This window comes from Panthera onca, chromosome X (genome assembly GCF_046562875.1).
Source record: "Panthera onca isolate mPanOnc1 chromosome X, mPanOnc1 haplotype 2, whole genome shotgun sequence".
NCBI lineage: Eukaryota > Metazoa > Chordata > Mammalia > Carnivora > Felidae > Panthera > Panthera onca.
Genome location: NC_138357.1, coordinates 34,295,777 through 34,312,396, shown reverse-complemented (window position 1 = coordinate 34,312,396; position 16,620 = coordinate 34,295,777). Strand labels below are relative to the sequence as shown.

General features: G+C 48.2%; 1 long non-coding RNA gene across 1 annotated transcript in view; it reads right to left on the bottom strand.

The window, feature by feature from the left end:
• LOC145714651 (uncharacterized) overlaps positions 1-16,620 on the bottom strand; it is a 147,245-nt gene that overhangs the window by 13,779 nt on the left and 116,846 nt on the right. Inside the window, exon 3 of the long non-coding RNA XR_014136919.1 lies at positions 14,707-14,782. This is a non-coding gene — a long non-coding RNA (uncharacterized LOC145714651). The remainder of the gene's footprint in view (positions 1-14,706; positions 14,783-16,620) is intronic.

Genomic DNA, 16,620 nt, shown 5'->3' with positions numbered 1-16,620 from the left:
TGATGGGGGGTGGGAGGGAGGGGAGGGTGGGGGGTGGGTATTGAGGAGGGCACCTTTTGGGATGAGCACTGGGTGTTGTATGGAAACCAATTTGACAATAAATTTCATATATTGGAAAAAAAATATGTGCATATTTAAGTGCCTTATGCAATTCAGATCAATGTGGTTCAAACCCATGTTCTTCAAGGGTCAACTGTACATCTAACACACACACGCTTCTGTGTGTATGTATTTACAAACGAATGAATGGTGAATGAATATAGATTTTGCAGGTGGAATACAGACACACTCCGACGGATGGCTTCCCAGAAGGGGCTACTGAACAACGGCCTTCACCCAGGTCATCTGACTATGTGTTGGAGCCACTGGGCTCTCCACCTGTCCCGTGGACCCGAACACCGAGCACCCACCCACAATCATCCCGGGACACACAATGGCAGGGTGACTGCCTGAGGCTCCTGGAGGTGAGCCTGGGCAATCCACCTCTCTTTTAATTTTTTTATTTTTGAGAGAAAGAGAGCAAGTGAGCATATGAAAGCGTGCGTGCAGGGGATGGGCAGAGAGGGAGACACAGAATCCAAAGGAGGCTCCAGGCTCTGAGCTGTCAGCACAGAGCCCGTTCTGGGGCTTGAACCAACGAACCATGAGATCAGTGACCTGAGCCGAACTCAGACACTTAACCGACTGAGCCACCCAGGTGCCACCCCCCACTTCCCTTCTTTTAACCAGACCTGGATCCTGTCATTTCTTCCTGCTGCCATCATGGCCTGCTCTGAGCCCTTAAGCTGGAGGAGCACAGAAGACAGGCAGCACCTCAAGTAGAAAAGGGACATCAAGAACTCGTGCCACCTATTGCTATGAATCAGTATCTGTAAACAAAGATTCTGCCCAAATAGACCTATTTGGACGTCCATCCACAAGTATACCGAAAAAAACAGGATCCCCATGCCCAGGAAATGTGCACTTAAAACTCCTAGAGAGATGTGGAATTGGATCTACACATGCACATATTCCTCTGGATGTTATTGTGAGTATATTCCTACTGCCAACAAGAAGCCCAAAAGGAAGAGATACCACCTCTACCAACACCCCAGTATAGCCAACCCCACTTGGGGGATCAGAAGGCTCTTAGGCCTTCATTAGCCTTTTTTCATCCACAAAGGCCCCAAAAGCATGGCTGGCATTTCCGGAGCAAGAAACAGTGCCGTCAAAAGGAACCTCTTTGAGCAAAGCCTGCAGCGCCCGTCTGTGTTCTGAGGAAGGCCTGTGAGGGGAGGAAGGGTGGGTTTGGGGACACCCGCAAGATTATAGGCGGAACAAAGCGATGGCGCGCACCTCCAGAATTGGTGGGGAAGCAACACAGGGTGGATGGAGCAGGGCTCTGCCAACCAGCAGCGCTGGGCTGCCAGGACTCAGGCCTCCCCAGGCTGGGGGGGCGTGGCCTCGGCAGCCTCCATGTTACAAAACAAGAGGCTGAAGCTCCAACTCCAGAGCAGCTGGCCTGTGGATCCTTACCCTCAGTGCAGAGGCAAGTTTGGTCAGTGGGGTCCCTGGGGCCTCAGGGCCACCAGGAACCCAGAACCAGACGCTCCAAGCCCTGCCACCACAGAAACAGGGGAAAAGAGGAGGTGGTGGCCACCCTCTCAGGGGCAGCATTCTGCAGGCAGGATGGAGAACCTCCAGATTATTTGGTATTAGACCCAGACCAGGAAGAGCAATACAGGTGCACTGCAGGTTAGAGCTAGAGTTCTAGGTTTTGTACTTTGGCTCCTGCTTAAAAGAGCCTGTATGCCAGGTCCCAGGTTACCCTAAAAAGCCCTACATGTCCCATAAGACAGAGGGTGTGATGACCCACTCGGGATAGGACAGGAGAAGATGGGACAGGGACCAGTATGTGGAGATGAACATCTTCCAGACTGAAGGGATACAGGTCAGCTTTCCTCACTACTTGTCGGGAACACTCCAGCCCAGAAACATGCTAATTCCTTGGCCACCCTCCCAGTGTAGGGGTGTATGACCTGGGTCCTCTTCCTTGGGAAATCTCTGTGAGTGCAGCCATTGGCCCTGGCCAGAGGGTAGGCCGAGACCATCTTAAACTGGGGACTAATCAGATGACATAAGTCAGGACCTTGACCTTGGGCTTGACAAAGACAGGTGACCACAAAGGGTGAGCCCACAGAGGGCAGCCTGACAAACTTTCAGGCAACTCATGAGTATGAAATTAAGGGGAAGGGAGTGGGTTTCAGCGCGCTTCCAAGAGGGGTGTGTGAGGAGGGAGAAGCTGAGCCTGGAGACCTGCTCCCCTACTGACACCCTGCAGGTAAGAGCTAGGCAAAGGGCATGAGCCACTCCAGGGGTACTTCCAGAAGTGGGATAGTCAGGGTCTGGAAGAAAAGGCTGTGTGCCTGGGAGTATGTGCCTTGATACTGTCCTTGGGAGATAACCTTGATCTGTGACCAATCTGGGGAGAGAAGGGTTGGGTTCCCTCAGCTCCCAAGCTCTGAGTTTTAGGCAGTGACTTCAGACCTCTAGATTCCCAGCTGTGGGGTAAGAACGGGGCTGAGATCTGCAGCACCAGGCTTGAACGGAAGCCAGGGCCATTCCTTCTCATTGCAGAAGTCAGCCTCAGGGCCTCTTGGGGAAAGTGGTCAAGAAAGCCGAAATATGCAAATGAACGGCCAGGGTATCTGCATTGTTCTACTCAGCTCTGTTCCTGTCTGCTGCTGGTGAGGTAGGTTCAGAAGCCCTGGAGACAGGCCTGTGCCAGAGTCCTTTGGGACCCCGGGAATGGCCCCGCAGCTGCTGGTTGCATTTTAGGCTCTGGAGAAGGTCTCCTTCAACCCTGACTCCGTCGTCCGAGTGAAGGCAGTTCTCTTCTGGACTCTGCGCTCTCACTGGGCCTCATCACTGCTCCCCTCTCCCACCCGGGCACAGATAGCCAGGTTCCACATCCTATTTCTGAGCTGGTCAGATGAATGTCATTCAACCAGTCTCTATGGCTGCCAATGGCAGCAGGACTCCAGTGGTGGTCTTTGGTTGTGCTTCATCATGCCCAAGAAGGCTTCTAGGACCCCGGGCCCAAGCAGAACAAACCTGATCTCTCTAGGAGAGGTTGGGACACGTGGCCAAATGCCCACAGCCTCCTGGCCTAGGCTCCTTTATAGTAAATTCCTCTAGTCCTGCTCAGACATGGTGGCCATCAGAGTCCCAAACTTTGGCTTCCTGTGCTAGACCCACTAGACTCTCAGACCATAATCCTTGAATTGGTGCGCCTATCTCTGGAGCTTCCGTGGCCCCATTCAGCCCTGTGCCATGCTCACCCCATGACCAGTGAATCTCTTGATCTCTCAGGGACACTTTCCCTTCTTGTACAATTCACTTCCTTGTCACTCTTCTGCAGGAAGTGATGGTGCAAGGTTCGTGGAATCTGCAAAGTGATCCCTCTTTTTTTTTTTCTTTTCCTTTAAGTAGGCTCCACACCCAGCATGGAGCCCAATGCAGAGCTTGAACTCAGGATCCTGAGATCAAGACCTGAACTGAGATCAGGAGTCACTTGACTAACTGAGCCATCCAGGTGCCCCAAAGTATTTCCTCTTGATGGCAGTACTGCACCAGGAATGTCAACCTGCCCCCCACCCCTCCACCCTTTCCTGAAGAAAAAACACCAATCTCTGTCTAGCCCGGCTTACAGTAGTTAAACATCTTGACCACATGGGATTGGAACCACACCTCAGAGTCTAGTGCTCCAACCTGCAGAGCCTGGTCTCTCTAGCAACCTCTTAGCCTATCTTTATGCCCCAAAAGCAATGACTGCGCCTCTACTAGGCACCCTAGCAGAGGACCTGAAAGTACCCCTGGCTGTTACTTTAGCACTCCATGATTGCCTTAGACTTTGGGAAACACACTGAGCATGGGCGCAGAGGCAGAGCCATTCCCTACCTGTGTCCAGCAGGGCCTGCACTTCCTGGACATCCTTCCTAGTCACTGAGAGGTAACTCTGAATGCAGGACCTCAGCAGGCAGACACAAAGGTCTGTGGCTATCTACTGGTACTGGCGGTGGAGTCGAGAGAGGTGAACCACCTACACTGAGACAGATGATATACAGAGCCTGAGGACCCAGTTCTTCTCCAGTGATAGACTCCAGTTCAGGCGTAGACAGAGGGCCACATGGAAGACTGGAGGGCAGCGGGGCCTTCTACCACAGATGTCAAAATCCCAAGTTGAATAGAAAAGAGGAGAGGAAGGGGTGCCCGGGTGGCTCAGTCAGTTAAGTGTGCAACTTTGTGGCTTCGAGACCCGCATTGTGCTCTGTGCTGACAGTTCAGAGCCTGGAGCTTGCTTTGGATTCTGTGTCTCCCTTTCTGCCCTTTCCCCACTTGCATTCTGTCTCTTACTCTCAAAAATGAATAAACATCCGGGGTGCCTGGATGGCTCAATTGGTTAAGTGTCTTACCTCTGCTCAGGTCATGATCTCACCGCTCGAGAGTTTGAGCCCCGCATCGGGCTCTGTGCTGACATCTCAGAGCCTGGAGCCTGCTTCGAATTCTGTGTCTCCCTCTCTCTGTACCTTCCTTCCCCTTAAAAATAAACATAAAAAATTGTTTAAAAAATGAATAAACATTTAAAAGTTAAAAAAAAAAAAAAGAGAGAGAGAGAAGAAGAAAGAGAGACTAGTGTCCAAAGAGAAGGGATAAGTGAAATAACCTAGGCCTGTACCCCCAGGAAGAAACCAGGGAACCCTACACTGGGTATTTGCCAGAAACAAATAGAGAAGATGAAACAGAACACATTTACTCTGCAGAGATGTGTCAAAGCCAGGGAATTTATGGGCTCTGAGAACAGCCAAATGCAAAAGATTGGAGTGCCTAGGTGGCTCAGTCAAGTTAAGTATCTGACAATTGATCTCAGCTCAGGTTTTTATCTCAGTGTTGTGAGTTTGAACCTAGCATTGGGCTCTACGCTGAGCTTGAAGCCTACTTGGAAAAAAAAAAAAAGTATTATTACTACAGGAGCTTTACGGGAGAGCAGGGGAAATGTAAAATGCCACATGGGTCTGCTGGATTTCATTTGCATTCAACTCCAAAACCACACATGACCAATATTACATGTGGTTCCCACTGTGGGGAGGAATCTGGAAGGCAGAGAGACAAATCGGAGTGGTCATCATTCAACGGTAAGAACTTCTGGTTCGACGGGGAGACATTTCCTTCTGCAGTGGCAAAGCGATTAGAGGGTGAAGTACAGAAGGAGGAGATTTTTATATACAGTTCACCTTTGAATAACTCCAGGGTTAGGGGTGCAGACCCAGCCACCCACTACTGGAGTTGAAAACCCAAAAAGGACTTTTCACTTCCTCAAAAACCTAACTATTAAGAACCAATGTTGACCAGAAATCTCTCCTATTACATAAACAATGAATTACCACGTATTTTGTACATGTGTTACTTATAACAGAAAAAAATTTTTTTAGAAGAAATGTTTTAAGACAATCATAAGAGATTGACACAAATGCAACGATATCCCATGCTCATGGGAGAACAAATATTGTCAAAATGTTGATACTACCCAAAGCAATCTACATATTTAATGCAACCCCTATCAAAACACCAACAATATTTTTCACAAAACTAGAAACAAATAATCCTAAAATTTGTATGGAACCACAAAAGACCCCAAATAGCCAAAGCAATCTTGAAAAAAAGAAAAAAAAAATGAACAAAACTGGAAGTATCAAAATCCCAGATTTCAAGATATACTACAAAGCTGTAGTGATCAAACAAGTATGGTACTGACATAAAAACAGACACATAGATCACTAGAACAGAATAGAGCCCAGAAATAAACCACTGTACGGTCAATTGATTTTCGACAAAAAGAGGCAAGAACATGCAATGAGAAAAAGACATTCCCTTCAAAAAATGGTGTTAGGAAAACTGGACAGCCAGGTACAAATGAATGAAACTGGACCACTGTCTTATACCGTACACAAAAATAAAGTAAAAATGGATTAACAACCTAAATGTGAGATGTGAAACCAGAAATGTCTCTGACATCCACGGTAGCAACATATTTTTAGCTATGTCTCTGGAGGCAAAGGAAACAAAAGCAAAATTAAACTATTGGGACTATATAAAAATAAAAAGCTTCTGCACAGCACAGTAAACAATCGACAACACTAAAAGACAACCTACTGAATGGAAGAAGAGATTTGCAAATGACACATCCAATGAAGGGTTAGTATTTAAATATGTAAAAAACTTACACAACACAAAAACCTCAAATAACCCAATTTAAAAATGGCCAGAAGACCTCAAGAAAGTCGGGATAGAAGGAACATACCTTAACATCATAAAAGCCATACGTGAAAGGGCCACAGCTAACATCCTCCTCGATGGGGAAAAACTGAGAGCTTTTCCCTGAGATCACAAAGACAACACGGATGTCCACTCTCACCACTGTTATTTAACATAGTGTTGGAAGTCCTAGCCTCAGCAATCAGACAACAAAATGAAATAAAAGGCATCCAAATGGGCAAAGAAGCAGCCAAACTTTTACTTTTCGCAGATGACATGATACTCTACATGGAAAACCCAAAACTCCACCAAAAAACTGCTAGAACTGATATACATGAATTCAGCAAAGTCACAGCACATAAAATCAATGTACAGAAATCAGCTGCATTTCTATACACCAATCATGAAGCAACAGAAAGAGAATTCAAGGAATCGATCCCATTTACAACTGCAAAATAACTACGAATAAACCTAACCAAAGAGGTAAAAGATCTGTACAATGAAACCATAGAAAACTTATGAAAGAAATTGAAGAAGACACAAAGAAATGGAAAAACATTCCATGCTGTGGATCCTATGAATATTGTTAAAATGTCAACACTACCCAAAGCAATTTACACATTCAACGCAATTCCAATCAAAATACTATCAGAATTCTTTTCAGAGCTACAACAAAGAATTCTAAAATTTGTATAGAACCACAAAAGACCCCAAGTAGCCAAAGTAATGTTGAAAAAGAAAACCAAAGGTGGAGGCATCACAATCTCGGACTTTAGCCTGTACTACAAAGCTATCCATCAAGACAGTATTGGCATAAAAACAGATACACAGACTAAAGGAATATAATAGAGAACCCAGAATTGGACTCACAAATGTATGGCCAACTAATCTTTTTTTTTTAAATGTTTATTTTTGAGGCAGGGGGGAGACAGAACACTAGTGGGGGAGGAGTAGAGAGAGAGGGAGACACAGAATCTGAAGCAGGCTCCAGACTCTGAGCTGTCAGCACAGGGCCTGACACGGGGCTCAAACTCATGAGCCATGGGATCATGACCTGAGCAGAAGTCGGATGCTTAACCCGACTGAGCCACCCAGGTGCCCTGGCCAACTAATCTTTGACAAAGCAGGAAAGAGTATCCAATGGAAAAAAGTCTCTTTAGCAAATGGTGCTGGGAACACTGGACAGCAACATGCAAAAGAATGAAACTGGACCACTTTCTTACACCAAACACAATAATAAACTCAAAATGGGTGAAAGACCTAAATGTGAGACAGGAACCCATCAAAATCCTAGAGGAGAAAACAGGCAACAACCTCTTTGACCTAAGCTGCAGTAACTTCTTACTTGACACATCTCCGAAGGCAAGGGAAATAAAAGCAAAAATGAACTACTGGGACCTCATCAAGATAAAAAGCTTCTGCCCAGAAAAGGAAACAATCAACAAGACTAAAAGGCAACCAATGGAATGGGAGAAGATATTTGCAAATGACATATCGGAAAAAGGGTTAGTATCCAAAATCTATAAAGAACTTACCAAACTCAACACCTAAAAAACAAATAATCCATTGAAGAAATAGGCAGAAGACATGAACAGACACTTTCCCAAAGAAGCCATCCAGATGGCCAACAGATACATGAAAAGATGTTCAACAATGCTCCTTATCAGGGAAATACAAATCAAAACCACACTGAGATACCACCTCACACCAGTCAGAGTGGCTAAAATGAACAACTCAGGAAACAACAGATGTTGGCAAGGATGTGGAGAAAAGGAACCCTCCTGTACTGTTGGTAGAATGCAAACTGGTGCAGTCACTGTGGAAAACTGTGTGGAGGTTCCTCAAAAAATTAAAAGTAGAATTACCCTGCGACCCAGCAATAGCACTACTACGAATTTATCCAAAGGATACAGGAGTGCTGATTCATAGGGGCACATGCACCCTAATGTTTATAACAGTGCTTTCAACAATAGCCAAATTATGGAAAGAGCCCAAATGTCCATCAACTGATGAATGGATAAAGAAGATGTGGTATATACATATATACAATGGAATACTACTCGGCAACGAAAAAGAATGAAATCTTGCCATTTGCAAAAACATGGATGGAACTGGAGGGTATTATGCTACGTGAAATAAGTCAGTCAGAGAAAGACAGGTATCCTATGTTTTCACTTGTATGTGGAATTTGAGAAACGGAACAGAAGACCTTGGGGGAAGGGAAGGAAAAAAACAGTTACAGAGAGAGAGGCAAACCATAAGAGACTCTTAAATACAGAGAAAAAACTGAGGGTTGATGGGAGTGGGAGATTGGGGGATCAAGGAAAATGGGTGATGGGCACTGAGGAGGACACCTGTTGGGGTGAGCACTGGACGTTTTATGTAAGTGATGAATCACAGGGGAATCTACTCCCGAAGCCAAGAGTACACTGTATACTCTTATATTGTATGCTAGCTAACGTGACAATAAATTATATAAAACATAAAAAATAGGGGCACTTGGGTGGCTCAATTGGTTGACTGTCCAACTTTGGCTTGGGTCATGATCTCACGGTTCATGAGTTCAGGCCCCACACTGGGCTTGCTGCTGTCAAGCCTGTCAGCACAGAGCCCGCTTGGGATCCTCTGTCCCCTTCCCACTTGCACTCTCCCCAAAATAACTAAATATTTTTTTAAAAACATAAAAAATAAAGACGGCCAGAAAACCTGAACAGAGGTTTCTCCAAAGAAGACATATAGATGTCCAACAGATATATGAAAAGATGCTCAATGTGACTCATCAACAGGAAAATACAAATCAAACCCACAACGAGATATCACCTCTCATCTGTCAGAACAGCTAAAATCAAAAACACAGGCAATAATACGTGTTGATGAGGTTGTGGAGGAAAAGGAACCCTCATGCACTGTTCGTGGAAATGGAACCAGGTGTAGCCACTGTGGAAAACAGTATGGAAGTTCCCCCAAATTTTAAAAATAGAATTAGCATATAATCTAGTAATTCCACTGCTGGGTATTTAATCAAAAATATATGTGCACCCCTATGTTTACTGCAGCATTATTTATAACAGCCAAATTATGGAAGCAGCTTAAGCGTCCATTGGGATAATGAAAATGTGGGACACACACACACACACACACACACACACACAGTGGAATAGTATTCAGTCATAAAAAAACGAAATCTTGCCATTTCCAACAACACGGATGGATCTAGAAGTATAATGCTAACTGAAACAGGTAAGAGAAAGACAATACGATTTCACTTATATGTGAAATTTAAAAAACAAAAGAAAACAAAGAAAAAAACAGAAACCAAAAAACTGACTCTTAACTATGGTTACCAGATGGGAAGTGGGCGGGGGGATGGGTAAAATAGGTGGTGGGGGATTAAGAGTACACTCATCTTGATGAGCACTAAATAATCTACAGAATTATTCAATCACTATATTACACACCTACAACTAATATAATGCTATAAGCTAATTATATTAGAATTAACAATTTAAAAATAACAATAAATTTAAAAAAGAAAATCGTAAGGAAAACACATTTACAATACTGTACCATACTCATTTAAAACAATCTGCATATTTAAGTAGAGTCCTGCAATTCAGGATCAATGCAGTTCAAACCCACGTTCTCAAGGGTCAGATGTATAGGTATATACACACACAAACACACATTTATGTATTTATATGTATTTATGAATGAATGGTGAATGAACATGGATATTGAGGGTAGAATACCCACTACCAAGGATAGCTTCCCAGAAGGATTCCCTGAAAAATGGCCCTCACCCAGGTCATCTGACTATGTGGATGGAGTCACTGGGCTCTATGCCTGTCCCATGGACCCCAACACCCTGCACCCACCCACAATCATCCTGGGACACGATGGAAGAATGACTGCCTGAGACTCCTCGAGTGAGCCTAGGTAATCCACTTCTCTGTCTTCTAACCTGAACTTGACCTTGTCAGTTCCTCTTGCTGCCACAATGGCCTATTCCCTCTAGGGCCTGCTCCCAAGCACTTAAGCTAGATGTAGTACCTGGCTGAGCACAGGAGAGAGGCAATACCTCAAGGAGAATGGGGGACATCCAGGTCATCGTGACACCTACTGCTACAAATCAGTGTCCTTGGAAAGTGAGAATTCCACCTATATTTGCCCATTTGGACATCAACGCACAAGTGTACAGAGAAAAATCGGTCCTTGCTCCCAAGAAATGTGCACATAAAACTCCTAGAGAGATGTGGAACTGGATCTACACATGCACATATTCCTGTGGATGTCATTAGAGGTGTATTCCTACCACCACCAAGAAACCCCCAAAAAAGAGACAGTAGTACCTCCCAACACCCCAGTACAGCCAACCCGACTTGGGGTTAGATAACTCTTGAGCCTCCTTGAGCCCTTTTTGACACACTAAGTGGGGGAGGGAAGGCCCCAGAGCAACCAGGGAAGGCATTTCTGGAACAAGAGTGCCATCAAGTGGAATCTTTTTCAGCAGAGTCTGCAGCACCTGTCTGTGCTTCTCAGGAAGGCCTGTGAGGGGAGGAAGGGTGGGTTTGAGACACCCACAAGATTCTGGGCTGGACAAAGTGAATGGGTGCACTTCCAGAATCACTGGAGAAGTGACACAGGGTGGATGGAACTGGGCTCACCCAACAAGGAGCCCCAGTGTACCAGGCTGCCTACCTCAGGCCTCTCGTCTTCCCAGGCTGAGGGGGCGTGGCCTCGAGAGCCACCATGTTAACAAAACAAATTACTAAGCCTCCCACTCCAGGATGTCTGGCCAGTCAATCCTTGCCTTTAATGCAGAAGCAAGCAAGGCCAGTGTGTTCCCTGGGGTCTCAGGGACATGGGGAACCCTGGACCAGAAGCTCTAGGCTCAAAAACCACATAAACAGGGGAAAGGGTAGGGAGTGGCCACCCTCTCAGGGGCAGCATTTTGTAGGCAGGATGGAGAATTTCTTTTTTTTTTTTTTTTTTTTTTTAATTTTTTTCAACGTTTTTTATTTATTTTTGGGACAGAGAGAGACAGAGCATGAACGGGGGAGGGTCAGAGAGAGAGGGAGACACAGAACCGGAAACAGGCTCCAGGCTCTGAGCCATCAGCCCAGAGCCTGACGTGGGGCTCGAACTCACGGAGCGCGAGATCGTGACCTGGCTGAAGTCGGACGCTTAACCGACTGCGCCACCCAGGCGCCCCAGGATGGAGAATTTCTTGATTATCTGGTACTAGACCCAGATAAGGAAGAGCAACTCAAGTTGCAGGTTGGAGCAGGAGTTATGTCTTTTGTATTTTGTCTCCCATGTAAAAGAGGCTGGGTGCCATGCCCCACAGTATCCAAGAAGGCCTAACTTCTCACATATGACACAGGGTGTGGATACCCACTCAGGATATAATGGGATGGAACAGGAGAAGATAGGACAAAGTTCAGTACATCATTCTCCTGACTGGGTGAATGCAGGTCTGTTTCCTGTAGTACTTGTCAGAAATGTTGCAGCACAGAAACACCCTGGGCTCGCTCTCTCAGTGTAGGGGTGTGTGACCTGGGCCCTCTTCTATGAGGAGACGCCTGAGATTTCCCACACAGGGTCCATGTTCTATGGGTGCAGACATTGGCCCTGGCCAGAGGAGCACTCTAAGACCATTTTATTTTTCTGTTTTGTTGGTTTGTTTAAGTACGCCCAACGTGAAGCTTGAACTTACAACCCCCAGATCAAAAGTTGCATGCTCTACCGACTGAGCCAATCAGGTGCCTCAAATGTTATATTTTATTGGTTTTGTTTTTAAAATAATCTCCATGTCCAGTGTGGGGCTCGAACTGATGACCTCGAGATCAAGAGTCACATGTTCTACTGAGCCAGCCAGTCACCCCAAAACCACTTCAAATTGGGGACCAATCAGATCATAAGTCGGGACCTGGACCCAAGGCGTGGCAAAGAAAGTTGACCCCAGAAGGGTCAGCCCACATAGGGCAGCTAGCCTCTTTCAGGTGGCTCACAGGTATGAAATGAAAGTCAAGGAGCAGGTTTCCAAAAAGGGTGAATTTTTCCAAAAAGGGTGAAAACAGAGGGTGTGTGTGCAGAGAAAAGTAGAGCCTGGTGACTTGCTCCCCTACTGACAGCCAACAGGTAAGAGCTAGGCAAAGGGCAAGAGCCACCCCAGATGTTCTTCCAGAAGTGTGCTATATGTAAGGACAGTCAGGGTCTAGAGGAAAAGGCTGTGTGCCTGGGAGTATATGTCTCGATCCTGTCTTTGGCAGACATGCTTAATCTGTGGCACATCTAGGGAAGAGGAGGGTTGGGTTCCCTCAACCCAACAGCTCTGAGTTTTTAGGCAATGTCTTCAGACCTTTTGATTCCTCAGCTGCATAGGGGAGCATGGGGTTGAGACCTGGACAGCCAGGCTTGAATGGACGCCAGGGCCATTCCTTCTCATTCCGGATGGGAGTCACAGTGCTTCTTGGGGAAGGTGGCTAAGAAAGCTAAGGAATGCAAATGAATGGCCAAGGGTGTCCTCATTACTCTGTTCCTCTCCTGTCCTCTGCTCTTGGGGAGGTGGCTCCAGGAGCTCTGGAGACAGTCCTGTGCCAGAATCCTTGGAGACCCCAGGTGATGGCACCTCAGCTGCTGATTCCATTTTAGGGTCAGAAGATCTCCATCAAGCCTGACTCCTTTGCCCTGGTGAAGGCAGTTCTCTCCTGGGCTCATGGGACTCTTACTCTGTGTCAGGCCTCTTTGGTACTGTGAAGTCGGGCTCCACCTCTACTCCTGAGTTCAACAGAGGTTCATCACTTGGCCTATCTCTAGCTGCGATGGAAGCCTGACACTAGAGCTCTCGCTAGTCTTTGGCTTCACCCTCAGGTGCCACTAGAGGCTTCCAAAGCACTGGGCCCACACAGGCCAAAGTTGCTTATGCACTAAGGGTAAGGTAAATGTGGCCAAATGCCCCCAAAATCCTGGCCAGGACTCCTTCAGAGAGAATTGCTCTAGACTGGCACAGACATGGCTGCTTCAAGGTTTTGAAGCTTGGCTTCTCATAAAAGGCCAACCAAGAAGCCATGCTCTGTGATTTTGCTTCTGCCTGTCTCTGGAGCTTCCAAGGAAGGCCTCACCTGATCTTGGGCTTCACTTTCCCCAGGGCCTAGTGGGGCATTTGACATCCTGGGGACTTCCGTGGCCTACACTTCACTCTTGTCACTCCTCCTCAGGAGCAACGTGACTGTGAGCTCTAACTCTCTATTTATTATCGGTAGCAGTATGGCACCAGAAATGCCAGACTATTCTTCCATGCAAACTGCTCTCACTCTACCCTTAGCTAACAAGGAAAACAAACAAACAAAAACAACAACAACAACAACAAATGCCACCTGGGTCCATTCTGGCTAACACAAGAAGTCACCATCATGGTGACTTTGGGCTGGTGAATGTTTGCCAGAATGTTTGTCTGGTGCTCCACCACATAGGACCTGACCTCTGTAGTATTCACGTAGACTGCCTTCATGAAACAAACAAAAAAAAATACGCAATGACGCTCCACTGAGACACCACAGTGACCGTCAAGAATACATTTGTGGATAGTTCATTGCCTGTCTAGGGTTTTCTAAGGCATCAAGAAACATGTTGAGTGTAAGCACAGTATTCTGGCCACCACCAAAAAATGGGGAGCAGGGCACTATCACAACAGAAATTATAAGAAGTCACTGGAAGGCCAGTCTGACCAAGAGGATTCAAGCAGGCAGACACAAAGGTCTGTGATGAACAATGGAAACCAATAAGAAAATCGAAAGGTCTGACAACCCTACAAGAAGACTGTAGGACCCAAAACATATACTTCTATTCTCATGGAGCCCTCAAGGTTCAAAAATAGACAGGGGCCCAAAAAGTGAATCTGGAGATCAGAAAGGAGCCGCAACATAGGTAACCAGCCAACTACATGACTATGCCAAACTAAACCTCTAGACGCATAGAAGAGGAAGTTCAAGAATGGGAAACATCCACATGTGCAAATGCATCTAAGTATCTAATGGTTTTACAGGTCCTGCTTCCATGCTGCCCAAAAGGGAGCCGTGCTGCGAGTGCCCATGACAACCTTTAAAATGGCTGTAGCATATCCAAGAGTGAGGATTCCAGAGAGGTCTATACGCCCAGGCCTTTCATGCTCTTACTCCCATGGAAAGGGGAATGTGCCAAAAACACGGAGAGAAAAGGGGAATGCCCCAGGCCAAAAGTCCTTCCTCCATTCCCATTACTTCAGCCATTCTAGTACTGCCTTCTAGAAGTAGAAGAAACAAGGGTCTCAATCCTTGAATTTCTGGGCTTGACTCACAGGGCAATAAAGCTTCTCCTCAGTCTGATACTAAGGTCTAAAACCTCAGGGGGAGCCCAGGAAAAACTACCTACCTTCAGGCAGATGAGGGGAGGCAAGAAGTCCAAATTTATGTCCAATCTGAGAACGCAATTTGAAATCCAATCGCTCCTGCAGAAACAGCCAACAAGGAATAATGAAAACACCAGTGGGATCAGGCTGATGACAGTACTGCACTACAAATGTCCAAGAGCCCTTCCCCAGATCCCCTCACTTACCTCACTGATAAAAAAAAACAAACGAACAAAAAAACAAAAGGGCAGGCCTTGTCAACCCTACTTCCAACATGGCCATGCCCACATATCAGTAACTGCACAGGAGCACCTCCCTTTCTGAGGCTCCAGCAAGCACAGCCTCGTCGACTCTCACAACACTTGGCCAACTTTTCGACATAGCTACCTTTCCCCAGCTACAGAGGCTAGCGGTCCGAAAAGGCCACGAACGTCCACGGCCCCTCCCGAGGCGGCCTGTGCCCGCACATTCTCTCCTGGCGCCCGCACACGAACCCTTGGCCGGCATCAAGTCCAAAAGGGTCATTCCGGGCACTCTGGGCTGCCGGGACATCCAAGCAGGCTCCCGGACAGTTAGTTGCCCCTCCAGTCTGGCTGGAAACCCAGCATCTCCATTCTCCACCGGCTGCCACCCTCCCGAGGGATTTCGTTCTGACCACAAACAAAGGTCCCGAGGACCCTCAAAGCGCAAGCAGGAGCCACGCAAGGCCACGAAAGAGACAGAGACACGCAGAGAGAGACGGGGAGGGAGGAACGACCCGCACGGGGAAGGAAGGGTCCGGTCTCAAGAGACGCGAGCCGCCCCGATCGATCCTCGGGGACGGGGCCGCACCAAGGGAGGCTCACCCAGGTGCCCCCGAACCCGGGTGTTTGCTGTCAGGTCACCAAACAGAGGCCCCGGCACGGGCCCCCACGGCGCCCATCTCGGGAACCCTGACCGAGGGGGAGGGGGTGCGTGTGCGCCCGGGACCGCTCCGCCCACAAGGACCTCATCCACCACAGTCGCCCCATCGAGGCCCACCTTTCCCCACTGGGTATCAACGGTAGCCCAGCGAAGCCCAGCGCAGCCCTGCTCCTCGGCCTCGGGGCCAGCGTGACCCGGTTCGCGTCCTCTGGGTAGGCACCCGAGAGCGCACGCAGGGCGCTCTGAGGTTCCGTGGACCCAACGTCTGCGGGTGCACCTGCTGGACCCGGGGCCCAAAGGACACCCGCCGGGACTCGGGCAAGGGGCGGGGGAACAAGGAGATCTCCAGGATGTCAACACCGTGTCCCTGGGGTTTGGCCAAAGAGGAGGTGAGGGGGCACAGCTTCTCGATCCCCACCCCCAAACTCCACCCCCACCCCCACCCCGCGCCCAAAGAGCCGTGCTGAAGTTGACTTGTGTGAGGAGAAGGGGACACAGGCTGCCTTCGGCCCTCGGTGCCTGTTGGCCGGAGTTGGGGGGTGCGGGGCGGGGGGCGAGGAGGTGGTGGGGAGGAGGGGGGAACGTGGACGTGGGACCCGGACGCGTGTGGATGCTTGGGGACTCCCGGGGCTGGATGCGGCTGCGTGTGGAGGGGAAGGCACGACCCACCCCGCACCTTCTTCCACACGTGGGCTATTGGCACGGCCGGGGTCTCCACGTAAGGGCGGGCACTGTGATCCACAGCGTGAGCCTCCTCCGCGGCCTAGGCAGACGGTTGCCTGAGTGGGCATCTGGGCCTAGGGGCCCGGGCCTTGCTGCCCAGGGGACCAGGCTCGGCTGCAGGGAGCCACCACACAAGCGGAGGTGTTGCCACAAAGTGGCCCAGACGAGGGCGCCGCCATGTTGGAGCCAGAGTGGACAGGGCCCGGCCTTTTTTCTTCTGCAAAGGGCGGAGGGAGAGGACCTGGGGGAAGGGCGCGTGGGCATTCGTGGTGCAACACTGCCATCAAGCGAAACTCGTTGGCCATCCCGTG